General features: G+C 32.6%; 1 protein-coding gene across 2 annotated transcripts in view; it reads right to left on the minus strand.

Moving 5' to 3' along the window:
• LOC149079865 (protein turtle-like) overlaps window positions 1-15802 on the minus strand; it is a 669110-nt gene that overhangs the window by 446608 nt on the left and 206700 nt on the right. The window lies entirely within an intron of this gene.

The following is a 15802-nucleotide window of genomic DNA, read 5'->3' on the forward strand; positions in this document are numbered from 1 at the left end:
ACCCATAGGATCCTATACCCGTAGATTCTACCGCCCCCCTGGAACATTCCATCTTCCCCCAGGGGACGTTAACGCTGACGTTGGGAATCATTGCTCTAGATCACAGTTTCTCATCCTTTTTAATCCCATCGACCCCTTCTTCAGAAATGTTGTTCTCCTGTCGCCCCAAACGGAATCTAACCCATAGAATCCAATGTTATACTCGTAGCTTCTACCCGCCCCCCGGGAACATTCCATCACCCCCCCCCCCGGGGGCGTTAACGGCCACGTTGGGAATCACTGCTCTAGATGTTCGTTTTCTATCTCGATAAAACATGGCAGGTCTTCTAAAAAAAAATTCTAACATCCCACTTATATAGGGATCGGTATTCAGAACAAAACGTGATCGTAAGCCGAAGCGAGTAGCTGTAACCATTCCTTAACTCATTCGAACGGACAACCTCATCCTTCGTAAACATTATATATATTTTATTATTTACATACAAATGCTTAAATGAATATCCCGGATAGCAAACACCTAGTAAAACGAATAGCAAGCCACCATAAAAATCTTAGCCGGGGAATCAAAGCTGAGTTAGAAAACCGGATAAACACGATTCGGACAGGAAAGTAAAGCACCGACTGGAACTTGTCTATTTGCCGGCTTCTAAATAGGAAATGTCAAGCTCGCATTTGTTTTTATTTCTACCCCATGTTATATTGGCAACTAATTACCAGACTTTTGCTGTTTGTTTGAAAGGGAGGGGGGGGGGGATAAAACAAGTTACAAGGCGGAAGAGAGCCTTAATCCTACGGACAAATCCCTTGTAATTAAGTTCACAAGCAAATTTTCAAGCTACTTCCTTCTATAGCCAAGTCTTCCTCTAGTTCGGTAGTTTCGTTTCTTTTTTCAACCTCTTCAGTGACTAGTTAATTTGTTTTTTTTTTTTTTCCAGGCTGTTTTCGGAGAAATTCAGGATTTTTCCTTGTAAGGGATTTTCTCGAATTATTTTCCCCGAGCGAGGATCGAGTTATATGTCCCTTCTTTTCTATATAAAGCTAATGAATAACTCCGAGACGTGAGAGAGATTTAATCTCTTGTGACGGTGCCGGTTTAAATCTATTTCCTGGATTATGACAGTCCGCTCGTTATAAGCAATCACGTCGTCTAATTTGCTTACAGCGTTCGTTGTCGTCTCGTACTAATTCGACGCGTTAACGGATTTGTAACGGATTCTTCGACATTTCACGATTTTCTTTAACTTTTATCTCATTGAAGAGACGTGAATCCGATGGATATAGATTTTAATTAACTAATTATTAGAAAGCGTATGTGACGTTAAAAACCCGAAGACTGATAAAAACCAGGTTTTACTAAGGCAGGGGATCTTCAACGTTTCAGACACGGGTGGGGCAAATTGAAAATTCCCATGAAGCCCGCGGGTCATCAACTCTTAATTGAAAGGGTCGATGGGACTCCAAATAAAACAGGTGCAAGAATAATATTGAAGACTTTTATTTATTCTGAAATTATTTCTTTCATAAATTACCGATTTTGTTTCACACTGAAATAATATTTTTTACTAATTCTGAAATTTTTTTGATTAAAATTTTTCGATTAAAAGTTCGTAATTGCTGATGAAATTAATTAATTCTGTGGTGTTTGGTCAGAACATGATAACTTCAAAATCACATCTTTGAGAAATAAGCATTTTCATCGTTATTTAAAACTCAAAAATAAAGCACTCACAAATACGAATGAAAATATCATACGTCAGCGTGTTGTTTAGCTGTACGCACGTATTTGTGCATTTATCTCACTTCTAATTAGTTATAATTAGCAAGACTGACTTTCAGATCAAAAAGCCATTTTTTGGAGATATCATGTTCTGACCAAACACCACAGAATTTTAATTGGAAATAGTTTTAAATATTTCTTTAATTCTTTATTTGGGTAATTCTGAAATTATATTCTGTCTCAATATATCTTTCTTTCAATAATTATGAAATCATTTGTTTCAAAAATTTCAAAATAAATTTTTCCAGTAATTCTGAATTTTCATCAATTCTTGAACTATTTTCTTTCATTAATTCCAAAATAATTTCTTTCATTACTTGCAAAATTATTTCTTTCATTACTTGCAAAATTATTTCTTTCATTATTTCCGAAACAACTTCTTTCATTATTTCCGAAACAACTTCTTTCATTATTTCCGAAACAACTTCTTTCATTATTTCCGAAACAACTTCTTTCATTATTTCCGAAACAACTTCTTTCATTATTTCCGAAACAACTTCTTTCATTATTTCCGAAACAACTTCTTTCATTATTTCCGAAACAACTTCTTTCATTAATTCCAGAAATAGTCGTTTTCAATGTTTCCCAACCATTTTCTAACAATCATCGATGGGCTACGAGAAAAAGCAACGAGGGCCGCATGTGACCTGTGGGCCATGCGAATGAAGACCCCCTTTACGAAGGCGAATGGGTGAAAACCCGAAATACGCTTGTGAACGTTTTCAGTTCGGGCTTTCGTCATGTTAGAGCCCGTTTTTAATGAATCAATTAACCATCATTTTATTAGTTTCTGACGCGTAGTAATTAATAATTATAACCACTTAACAAACCTTCATTAAAAAAATTAGCTTCATTTGTTCCGAGTAAATAAAAATTAATTCATTTTTTTATATTCCTAACAGAGAAAGAACTTCAAATTAATTCATTGATCATATGGACTTTAAATCGATCAAAAAATGATAATTATTACTTACTTAGCGTTAAAGAACTAATGGACCAATAAGCTCGTCGAGGTTAATTAATTTATTAGCTAATTATTAATTAATTGTAACTAATAAACACTTTTACTTATTTATTGATTAAGCGCCAGGATTAAACGTTCATGATAAGTGTTGATTCATTAACAAGCTATAACTTGGTGAAAGTCAGAAATGGAAACGTTTACAAGTGTATTTCGCACTTTTACCAACTCCCCTTGGCTAAAACCTAGATCTTACAACGATTTAATGCTTTTAATCGCTTCTAAAACGTGTTATAGAGCATGCTCAATATATGGCGTATACCTTCATATATTATTCCGTTTAACAATATTGCTTACAGTGCCATTCCCAAATTGATGGTGAATATTTTTGCGGAAAATTGAATCCCATGACCTCCTGTAAACTACCTGTGTATTACCAAGTTTGATAACATTATGTCTAGTAGTTTTCCTTTTATAGCCATTTCAAAGTGGAACTTTAATTATAAAGACCCTGTATATATATTGACAATGGTTTTTACGGCCCAGGCTGCGCTAAATGAGAAGATCTACCCTTAGAGTCAATTGAAGCCTAAAATACAGTGGACTGAAACGTCTAGTTTCCTCTCATGTTTTTGACTGGAAACACTGAACCGATCCAGGTGGATCACAATCACGTATCGTCAACAAACGATTTCGGCTCTTTGACTTCTATAGTCGGTGATGGACACGCATACAATCTAGCTTCAAATGGCATCTTATTCACAGCCGATGACAATCTCGACTTATCGTCAATTCACATCCATCTACGAATCGAATATTATAGAATGTGTCGAATCAAAACAGTTCACTGTTGTGTATCCCTGACTGAAAATGCTCTTAGCACTTTGCACTAAGCTACAAATTTTATATAATTTCGCTTAATTCATCCTCATACCATGAATATATTCCCATTTCTGGGAGTCGCAGCTAAAATTAGTATATTTAGGATCAGATGTATTCGGATATCGATACCCATTATGTATATCGACGATAACATGAAGACTTGAATAGTCGGATCGAATCTTTAGAAATCAGCTTGAAATGTTCGGCGTGGATGATGTTCAACTGCTCTTTTGGCTTTGGTGTCATGAATTTTTTGGAAATCGAATTCAAAGAACAGAAATTTTCCGTTCACCTTCTAGTTAACATGTTAAATGGATCGAAACCTTAGGTGGCGAAATTCAATTCGGATTCCGGCTATCTTTGGCATCCTCTGTAGTCGGTGTCGGACGCAAACTAGCTTCAAATGACATCTCACTCATGACGTATCCCCAATGCACATCCATCTGCGAATCGAATATCATCGAATCTGTCGAACTCAAACGTATAACTTCACTGTCATATTCTTAGCTCAAAATGCTCTTAACTCATTGCAATAAACTCTAAATTGTAGATAATTTCGCTAAATTCACCACCATACCATAGTTATATCCCAATTTCTCGAAGCAACAGCTAAAATAACTATTTTTAGGATAACAAGTATTCGGATATCGATACCCGTTATGTACATCGACGATAACACGAGGACTTGAATGATCAGGTCGAATCTTACGAAAGTTAGCTTGAAATATTCGACATGGGTGATGTTCAACTGCTCTCTTGGCTTTGTTGTTATCAATTTTTTTGGAAATTGAATCCAAGACCAGAAAATTTACCGTTCAGCTTCTAGTTAACATGTTAAATGGATCGAAAACCTTAGGTGGCGTAATTCAATTCAATCCTTCACGGCGTAAAATTTTACTCCTCCACCGCACTTACCAATAACTTGTACGTATCCCATTGACGATCCCTCCTCGTGTGGTACACTTTTCACATCGATGATCTGTTATACTAGAAAACCACGAAGCTAATAGTAAAAAAGATCGATTCTCCGATATTTCCTCTTTCGTGCTAAAACGATTATTTCTAGGAGCGAAGGACGGAGTTTTCCGGTTTAGTGGACATTTGACAGATTTTCTCAAGTACAAGGATCTTTAGGGCTCGGAGAAAAGTTTTCCTGAGTTTTCGCGTATAATAATTGTAATAAATCTCTTTTCCTCTGTCTCTCGTGATATACATTTTCTTTGTCTCCTAAAGATTTTTCCCACCCTCTTAAAAATCGAATTCTAACAGGGAAATTGTGACAATTGATTAATACTATCGTGATATTTTTTTTGTTATTTGTTACATATTGTCAGGTACTCTTGTCAGCTTGTATGATGGCAGCTGTTAACATTCGTGGTTGAATTAACACGAGTTTGTTCTAGTTATGAGATACAAGTAGAAAGATTTAGCATGAAGTGAGAAAAACAAATGAAGAAAGTAAGAAAATATTTGAATGAAGTAAAAAAAATTAGTTTAATCAAGTAATAAAATAATTAAATCAAGTAATTCAAGTAATAAAATATCGGAATGGAGTATAATTTCAAATATTATTTGAAATAAGTAAAACGTTATTTGAAATAAGTACAAATGTGTTTCAATGAATTAAAAATATATTTCAATGAAGCAAAAATATATTTCAATGAAGCAAGAATATATTTCAATGAAGCAAGAATATATTTCAATGAAGCAAGAATATATTTCAATGAAGCAAGAATATATTTCAATGAAGCAAGAATATATTTCAATGAAGCAAGAATATATTTCAATGAAGCAAGAATATATTTCAATGAAGCAAGAATATACGGGAATTAAGCAACAATATACGAGAATTAAGCAACAATATACGCCTGAGTTAGGTTCGACCGTCCATGCATGATCCCGTTCGATGCACACGAGCTCTAAGGAAGGATTGAGATTCGTTGCTTTTGTATTCTAGTGGTCTAGGGCGCTCATCCGGCAAATGAGAGGACGTGGACTCGATTTCCCACAAGGACAGTTGAATTTTCTTTCTTTCCTTATATTCATCCGCATCAGCCAGTTGTTGAAAAAATTCGTATGGATAGCGGGGAGTGACGTCATTCTTTGACAAGCAGGAACATATTCAAATGAAGCAAAGGTATATATTTTTAAATGAAGCAGGAAGTTGTTTCAATTTAACAATATATTTGGGATGTAATAAGCATGTATTATGCAATAAATAACAAAAATAATTCATGAAAGAGGAGGTGCTTGAAGTTGAAAAGAAGACATATGAATGAATGACAAGAAGGTGTTTGAATGGGTTAAAAAGATATTTAAAGAAAGAAAGAAGGCATTTGAATGGATTAAGAAGGTATTTGAATGGATCAAGAAGGTATTTGAATGGATTAAGAAGATAATGAAGAAAGTAAGAAGATATTAGAATGAAGTAAGAAAATAAGACAATTGAACGACCGACGTTATTTGAACCCAAAATTCCAAAAGAACCACGGGTTCAAATGACGTCGGTCGTTCAATTGCCTTATCTAACCATAAAAATAATTCATTTTCTAAGCAAGAAGATATTTGACTGGAATAAGAAAGTATAGATAATGGAGCAAGCAAAAAAATATATATTTGAATAATTTAAGAAGTATTTGATGGAAGTAAGAATGTATTTGAAAAAAAGTATGTATTTAAATATGAAGCGAGGAAAACATCTACCATAAATGAGAAAACAAATACTTCTAATAAAGCCAGAATACATTTAAATGAAAGCACAAAAATATATTGAATTAAGTGAGAAAAATATTTTCTGTCAAGACGACATCTGAACGAAGTAATAAGATGATTGCACGAAGCAGGAAGGCTCTCCAAACCAAGTAAGAAGGTGTTTAAACAAAGTAAGGGGATATTGTAGTGAATTAATAAAAACCAATTTGCACACAAATCAAGAAGAGTGTTATATTTGAAGTTGTTAGAGTATGCCACGTAAATTATTATTATTGTATTTCACATCCGTCAGGGAAGATAAGTAAACATTAAATCAGTTCCAGTCACTTCGGACGCTACAAATACAACTCTATGCGGTCATCGCACTATTATACAAACTATAAAAACCATAATCATTCTATATGAAATAACATTGGAAACACCTAATGAAATAACAATTAATTTAATCGATAATAACGAACTGAACTCCGGCCTACATTGTTGCTTGATTCTCGTATATTCTTGCTTCATTGAAATATATCAATTGAAATATATTCATTGAAATATATTAATTGAAATATATTAATTCAAATATATTAATTGAAATATATTAATTCAAATATATTAATTCAAATATATTAATTCAAATATATTAATTCAAATATATTAATTCAAATATATTAATTCAAATATATTCATTGAAATATATTCATTGAAATTGATCATTTGATCATTTTTGTCGCACCACGGTCATTTTCTGCACACGAGGGCTAATTAGACCGGGACCTACAATTTATTGCCGATTCCGAACGGCAGGCTTGTTTTTATACTCATCGAGAGGTTGGCGCGCTAACCCCTCGATGGGGGACTCCCTGCGGTAGCAATTTTTTGCTGCGGTCAAGTCGCCGTTTTTTGTTGTACCCCTGTGTTAGGAAAGTTTTCCGACAAGGATGAACCGGGTATCGAACTCGCGACACCTCTAAACATCCTTTGGTACTTTACGCGAGCATCTTATCGACCGGGCTACCGCGCCCCCTATTAATTGAAATATATTAATTGAAATATATTAATTGAAATATATTAATTGAAATATATTCATTGAAATATATTCTTAATTCATTGAAATATATTCTTAGTTCATTGAAATCTATTCTTAATTCATTGAAATATATTCTTAGTTCATTGAAATCTATTCTCACGTCATTGAAATCCATTCTCACGTCATTGAAATCCATTCTCACGTCATTGAAATACGTTCATGATTCATTGAAATACCTTCATGATTCATTGAAATACCTTCATGATTCATTGAAATACGTTCATGATTCATTCAAATACGTTCATGATTCATTGAAATATTGCCTTACGTCATTAAGTTATATTCTAGCTTTATTCAAATACATTCTAACTTAGTGGAAAATAGTTTTCTTACTTAATCCAAAATTCTTTCTATAGCCTATAATGGTGAATACTTTCTTAATCCATTGAAACACACTTGCACTTCATTCAAATAACATTTGAAATTATACTTTATTCGGATATTTTATTACTTTATTCGGATATTTTATTACTTGATTCAATTATTTTATTATCTGATTAAACTATATTTTTTAATCATTCAAATATTTTCTTACTTTCTTCATTTGTTTTTCTTACTTCACGCTAAATCATTCTCCTTGTATCTCATAACTAGAATAAACTCGCGTTAATTCAACCACGAATATCCGCATCGCTACAGAAAAAACAATAGTGATATTCATCTATATTAACATATAGATAAAATCAACCTAATCTGTTTCGGTTTCAAATATAACTGAATCAAATCACCCATGATTATGAAATATTATTCAACGAAAATAATAATTGATGATTTCCTTTAAAAAAACCACGTAATTTATAATTTATAGCATCATGATAACATTCGCTATCTTAGCCTTTAATGAATTTAAATTTATGCATGTTCCGAAAGATATTCATCAAACATTAATTGCATTTTAAATCGTAGAGAAAATTAGATTAAACGAGTAATATACGTGATATTTATTCAGTTTGTACAAAAAGCGATATGGAGGAACACTAATGAGAATTGCTATTTTCTTTTAATATCGATGTGAATATTGTATAAATTAACTTCTTTATTCTGATAAGCATAAGTTGTTGTTTTTTCTATAGGGATATTCCATCGCTGAATACATTAAGAAATTAATTTAAGAAAAAGATGGTACAACGTATGTATAACGGAAATAGTTTAATTAAGATTCTGATTAGATCATCGTTTTTTTTAAATTCATAAAAAAGAATTTGATTAATTAATTAATTTTTTTTTGGTTGAAATTTTCATGTTTTTAATATATTGTCAATCAGACGAACAAAAAAGGTTAAAATGTATAGCTCTTTTTACGGAAAGAATATATAAAGAACTTTTTTTCCTTCAATTAAATTCTTCTCATATTTATAACAATGGAATTGCTTCTATACAAGAGAGAAAACGAGTAAAAATGCTCATTTGATGGAAGCGAAACGTGTTTTTTTTGCTTAGAAAAAAAGACACAAAGACTATCTATATCAAGGGAATTGAAGAAAAGAAGTTTGCTTTCAATGTTTTATGTTTGTTTCAAGTTTGAATAGTGAATTTGTGACAATTTTTTTTCTTCTAAATTTTGAGTAACAATTATATTTTTTTTTTATCTAACAGAAAAGAACAATTTACTGAATGGAAATGAAGAGGAATTGTTTGAGAAAAAGAGACATTGTTCTTGTATTTCGCTGTTGAAGTTTTTCCTCTGGATAAATTTTGTTTTTGTATTGCGAGTTTTTTGTGTTTTTTATTCACAGAAAAAATACAGTTAATAAGAAATTCTTTAAAGCCAAAGTGTTTGAATGAGTTTGGAAATTGAGATGTTTCTTAGATGCAATGTGAAAAAGATTCATTTGTGATTAATTAATTGGATAGGGTGCGGTTCAAAGAGTTCATGTAGGAATTTCGGGGTCAACTTCAGGTTTATATGTCCTCTATAGCAACAAAGTGTTGTTGAGGATAGTGCCTGTGTGTTTGTTTGCGAGGTGTAGATTGACACAGCAATCAGACAGTCCATTGAGGAAACGGTAAAGTGCTCTGAGCGATCAAGATGAATATCATTGTGTTGAGCCATCCCCGAATCTTTTTTCACTCTTTAATTCGGCAACAAAATACCATCGTTTATGTTAAACTACGATGCACGAGCCGATCTCCCCGTTAAAAAGTCTAACCACAGAGAGCAACACGCTTAGAACGATACAGTTATTAAATCATTACACTTACTCATAGTAAGTGTAATAATTTAATAACTGTTTGACAAATTTTAGTAGTTGATAACAAAGTTCAAAAACAGATAATATTTTTATAATGAGTTTCCCCCGAATCTCCATCATGGCACACTGTTTAAAAAACTTGGAGTCGGTATATTTATGAAATATTTCGCCCCATAATAAAGTAATGATTTTTCTTTTATTTAATATATGATAAATAAAATAATAATATCCAAGTCTCGAAGAAATATATAATAGTAAATACAAGATCTCCGCGGATCATTCGACTTATACGAATTCAAGCCTCGTCCTTACTTCTTTTTCATATCTTCTTCTGAAGAATAAGAAGAAATCATTCTCTATTGCAATGCTAGCGAAAAAGCTTCCCAAGTGGCAGGACATAATGGAAAAAGATATAAAATTCTCATTCACGTCTACTAAATGCCTAGAGGGTTAGTTCTTCTTTTAGCCGAGTTTGAACAGCAATTTTTTTTTCATTTCATTTTATTATCATTTTTTTTTCTGTTGAAGAATATTATTCTTTGGCGAAACCTTTACTAAATGGATTGGGGTAGACCACATAAGAAAAAGGAAATTCCATTCTTAGTTTATTTTTTTACTTATCTTCTATCTCTTCTCAAAGTAGAAAACTTTTCAAGAGAGCTTTTGAAATTTGAGAAGAGTTTTCTGCAATAATACGTTTCTTTTTTTTTTGTTCTATATATCTATCTCTGTGTATTCCTCTTCTTCTTCCTTTTTTTTCCAACGCAATTATGTCTTTTCATTCCTTTCATGTTCTCATAAGGAATCCTTCTTTACAGGACCTGTTACCTTCCTGATATGGTATAACATTACATTTGATAATGATGGATTCTTTGAAATATCGCGATTGTTCATTGGGATCAATACGAATGTGTACCGAATGATGGGAGATATCTCTCTCTCATATTAATTTAATAATAACGTGATCCTCACGTATTCCCAAGGGATCAGCATGATCCGTCCAGGGAATTTGTTAGTGTTAGTAAACATCCATGCCCGAACCGGGATTCGAACCCAGACCTGCACAGTGAGAAGCTAGTTCCCTAACCACTCGACTGCCAGGCGGCAATCATAATATATGTGCAATCAATATGTGCTTCATCTTTCATATTATATATCGGTCTTTACACGGGAGGTCATAATGGAGTAATATGTTAAAGTTATTTTAGATAGAATTGGCTGTATCAGATATTCTAAAGCGTATTGGACGATAATCGAACTAAATTTTTTCATCTTTTCTTCGTAAGAATATTTTTTTAGAATTTCGCCTTGAAATATACTAATTCTTTAAATCATTAGAATTTTTTTTAAGGGGGTCTCACGACGTTTTCAGTGCGAAAAAAGGTTCCCTTACACTTTGTGTGGTTTTCTTAAATAATAAGTAACGACCAATCACTTCAAAAATGTTATGTGTTGTTTAAAACATTTCATATATTTTCGTAAACGGTTTTTATTTGTTGCCCTTGTTTTTATACTCTTTAACAAAATCAAATTAAACAAAAATTTCAGATTTTTTAAACCTCACTATCTGTGAGATTGTCAATGGAAAACATCAGATAAATTAAATTGTGCCTCACGAAATTAAACTAAGTGATTGTCCAAATATATATAGAATATACCTCCATTGTAGTAATTGCAAAAACAACTATTAAAAAAATGTTAAACACAAATTTTTGAAATTTAGTATTTTTTTGAAAATTTATAAAAGTTGAAACAAAAACAGTCGGGTATCTACTACTGAAGTCTATTCTACTAGTACTTGCTATAAAAGCATTGTTACAAAATTTCAGAAAATTTATTCCGGTAGTTTTTCTTTCATCTTACGGATAAACTCCAAAAACTGCATTCTGAGTAAATTCGCTCAGTTTTTTTTTAAAGTGAAATTTGTATACTTTTAGTTTTCACTAATTATGGATACATGGGACACCCTGTATTCACGTTATGTGAAGACTGCCCAAAAAAAGCAGAATCTGAATTTTTTTACACAATGGATATCTTCTCAAAAAATTAAAAAAATTACAAATTTAATGAAGTTTTCAAAATATCATGAAAATATTTAACATAATAATTATCATTGATTTTTTTTAATTATTGTTGGTGTATTTGGTAAAGATAACAAAGATTTTAAAAACAGATAATATTTTTATGATGAGTAGTTTCTTCGATGATACCCGCTATTTATTTGGAATCTTACATGTTTAAAATATTTCTCCCCATAATAAAATAATGATTTTTTATTTTATATAATATATGATAAATAAAATGATAATATTCAATTTAAGATGTTGAAATTCGAGAAGAGTTTTCTACAATAATACGTTCCTCTATCTATATTCCTCTTTTCCCAACCCTATTATGTCTTTTCATTCCTTTCATGTTCTCATAAAGGATCCTTCTATAGAGAACCTGCTACCTTCCTGATGATGGTGGATTCTTTGAAATATCGCTATTGTTCATTGGTATCAATACGAATGTGTATCAAATGTGATGGGAGATATCTCTCGTATATGTATTTAATTTTTCATATTATATATATGCCTTTAAATGGAGGTTATCATTGAGCAATAGGTTATATCTCTTTCAGATAGAAATTGGATATATGAGATATTTTAAGGCGTAAAGGATTCACTTTTATTTCGAAATCTAAACTAATGAATGGATGAAGTTTCCGTTTGAGATTCCGCAGAGCAATGTGTATGAGTTGTATTGCATGCCCATATTAGCCCCGTTCACATGTGCAAGATTGGGGGTCGCTTTGGTTATTATTACCGGTGTGACAACCTTTTTCCCCTGGTAGGGGAAAAAAGAGGAGGGGAAAGGGAAAAAAACCTCGCTAAAAATAGCGCAAAAGACGCGAACGGAAAATACCAACCTGCTCCATTTTACAGGAAGAAGATAAATGGAATGGCCCATCGCGTGACGTTTCATGACGTAGCCAGAGGCCAACTCAACGTGGATGTACAATAGTAGTCGTGCTTATACCTACCGTTCAAAAAAAACTGCTTATGGCATGTTTGACGTTCCGACTTGCGCATTGGCATGACAACTATATAATACACGAGACATTTCCGTTTCTCGACTATTTTTTTTACAGAAAGATGTCCCGTTTTTTGTTTGTTTGTTTTCGAATGAGGCTTGCTATAATTCTCAATCTTTACTAAAATCAGGAGTGAAGGTAATTTTCATAATCTGGATAATTAATTTTAGTATGACTATAAATATTCATTTCAAATATATTTGCCAAGCTTTATTTTATTTACGTGAAATATATTTTCGAACCCGAGTATTCATTTTTGGAATTTCCAAGATGATTTTGAATTTTTGACACCCAAAAATACATTGAAAACATAAATTTTTATCACTTTTGTCGCAGCACGGTCATTTTATTCACACGAGGTTTATTAAACCCGGACTTCCAATATATTTGCTGATTCCGAACAGCAAGCTTTTTTTTTTATACTCTCCGACAGGATGGTGCCGGTGCGCTAAGCCCTCGGTGTGGGGCTCCATGCGGTAGCAATCTTTTTCTACGGTCATGTCGCCGTTTCTGTTGTAATCGTGTGTCAGGAAAGTTCCTGACTAGGATGAACCAGGTATCGGACTCGCGAAATCTCTTTACTTTAGGCGAGTATCTTACCGAACTGGGCTACGGTGCCCTTGAAAATATTAATATATCAGCAAATCTTTATTTCTTTGTCCAATTTTAATTTTTTTTTTTAATTTTAAAATAATGAGATAGTGAACGAAATGATTTTTTTCGTTCAAACCTTTTTCAGCCAGGATTCTCCAGTTTCATTACTATATCTCATGTAATAAATCACACTCTTCCCGGAGGCACTTTCTCCTGAAAGCCATCTTGAAAGCTTCTGGAAGTTCAAATTCAAGTGCTACCATCTGATGAAACACCCCAAAATGTTCATATTCACTATATTTCTAACTCAAAACTTCAAAATCTTTCAAGTCAAGGCTTAACTTCCTGAGGTTTCAACAGAAAAAAGTCTACATTGAGGAAAAAACAACCAGTGTCTAAAAGGGTCATAAGTATTAGGGCTAGGATTTTTATGCTCTAAAAACTTCTAAAATATGTTCTATAAAAAATGCATTTATGCTCTTAAAAAACTGTAAATATGCCCTTTAAAATGAAAATTAGTCCTAAAATTGTTTTCATTCTTATCTTAAATAACATTAGTTTCAGAAAAATAGTATGATAATGAGAAGTGTTATGCGGTCTAAATTATTTTGAACCATTATTTATTTTTGTATGAACAAAAATTCTTCATTTTACTAACTAATCTCATCCAGCCAAAAAGCAGGAACTGCAGAAAAACCAGTCTGAAGCGGGATTAGAATAGCGAGGAAAAATTTACATAAAAAATTATGAAACATACGAAATATGCAAAAGCACAAAAATCCGAGCCCTAGTTATAAGCAATATTTGGTAATTTAGTTGACATTTAATACCATGCAAGTCGAGAATCGGTGATGTCTCCCAGAAGTTATTTGAGTTTTCCGTATTAGTCTCGATCAAATTGGCCTTTCTAATCATAAAGGAAAATTCATGCAAAGTATTCGATTGGCTCTGATTATGTATTCCTTCAAAAACATGCCTCGAAAACGTCAAACTCAGTTGTAAGGACACAATTTCGTGGAATCTTCGATGTTATTATAATCGAGTTTGGCTGTTTATACACTTCACTTAATTAGGGAGAAATAACAATATAAGATAAGTCTATAGTTTCTATTAAAAAACAAAATAAAATTTGCTAGTGAATTTCCCTTTTTGATGTTATCAATGCTCTTTTCCACACTATTCATGTATGATTTTTCTCCGAACAAGAGAAAACAAACAATAAACTATAAAAATCATGAGCAACTACATTGTCTCTCTCTCAATTACCGCCGTTAGACAACAGCAAAATATAACAACGGATATCGCAATTCCCAATAGGAAAAATATAGCAATTTCTTGAAAATTCTGCTCTTTTGAAAGACAATAACAAGAATCCCGGCTGCAAAATACATCTTCAGGACACATCGATGCAGCACATTACCATATCATCATCAGTTTTTGTTTTACATAGCCCGAAAACAATCATTATTTTCCTTCTGGTTCTCTCCAATATAAAGAAGAGAACTTAGCGGGTGAAAAATGGGATAATGTTGAGCAATGGTACGAGATGTTGAAAAGTATTTGCTTTCCATGTTAATGTTTATCTCTGCATTTCAAGAAATCACTCGATTGCACAGCGCAACAAACTGTTGTTGTTGTTTTTCATTTTCTCCTTTTAAAAAGACAGTAGTTTCACTCCTGGGAATCTCCGATATCTTTTCGTTTCCAAGAATTCGGATTCTTATTCGCTGCATTAGCTAAATGAAACGTGAGAATTTCCATAATCGACGGTCTTCTTCGGAGAATCGATATTGAAAATATGCATGGGGGTTTCTATCGGAGGTTCAGGTATTATTATTACTAATGTATATTTATGTTTTTCTTCAGCCTGCAACTCCCGAAATTATTTCCCCATATTATCGTAGTAAAATGTTATTTATCCTATAAGTTTAAATGCTTCAACACTCATGTTTTTAATTGATTCTTAATCGTAGCGATTCGATTTCAACTTATAGTAGTATGCATCTCTACTATGCGGCTTCCGTAATATCCGGCGTAGTCACTTGGCACCATGACGTCGCCAAATCATCGAAGCTGCCGCCGAACTTGGTCAAGTTTGTTGCCAATTTATCTATTATTTACAGACGAATGCGTTAATTTCCATTTTTACATAAGATAATGAATATTTACTGGCGAAAAAATAACATAGAAATGATGAATAAGTACTATTCTATACTCTTGGACTTCTTTTGTTTGTCATAAATTCTTTAAGCTTACAGTACATAACAAGCACACATTATATATACGTTTATGTATATAAAGTGCATAACATTAATGTATAAAATACTGATCTGTACCAAGAGGTCACAAAATATGAGTAGGGAGTAGGAGCGGTTTTTGGTATTAAAACGGAGCTTTTTTTTGGTTTATGGTAGGGGTGTATTGGTATGGTGTATAATGGTATACTCACTTCCTAGAAGTGAGCATTTATAGAATCACGGCCTATCCGGAATTTATGTTATCCGGCCCACGTTAGGCTTGATTCTTTTGA

The sequence above is a fragment of the Pholcus phalangioides genome, unplaced genomic scaffold, assembly GCF_987345545.1.
Source record: "Pholcus phalangioides strain wild (caught in Gottingen) unplaced genomic scaffold, Ppha-v1.0 ptg000012l_1, whole genome shotgun sequence".
Classification (NCBI taxonomy): Eukaryota; Metazoa; Arthropoda; class Arachnida; order Araneae; family Pholcidae; genus Pholcus; species Pholcus phalangioides.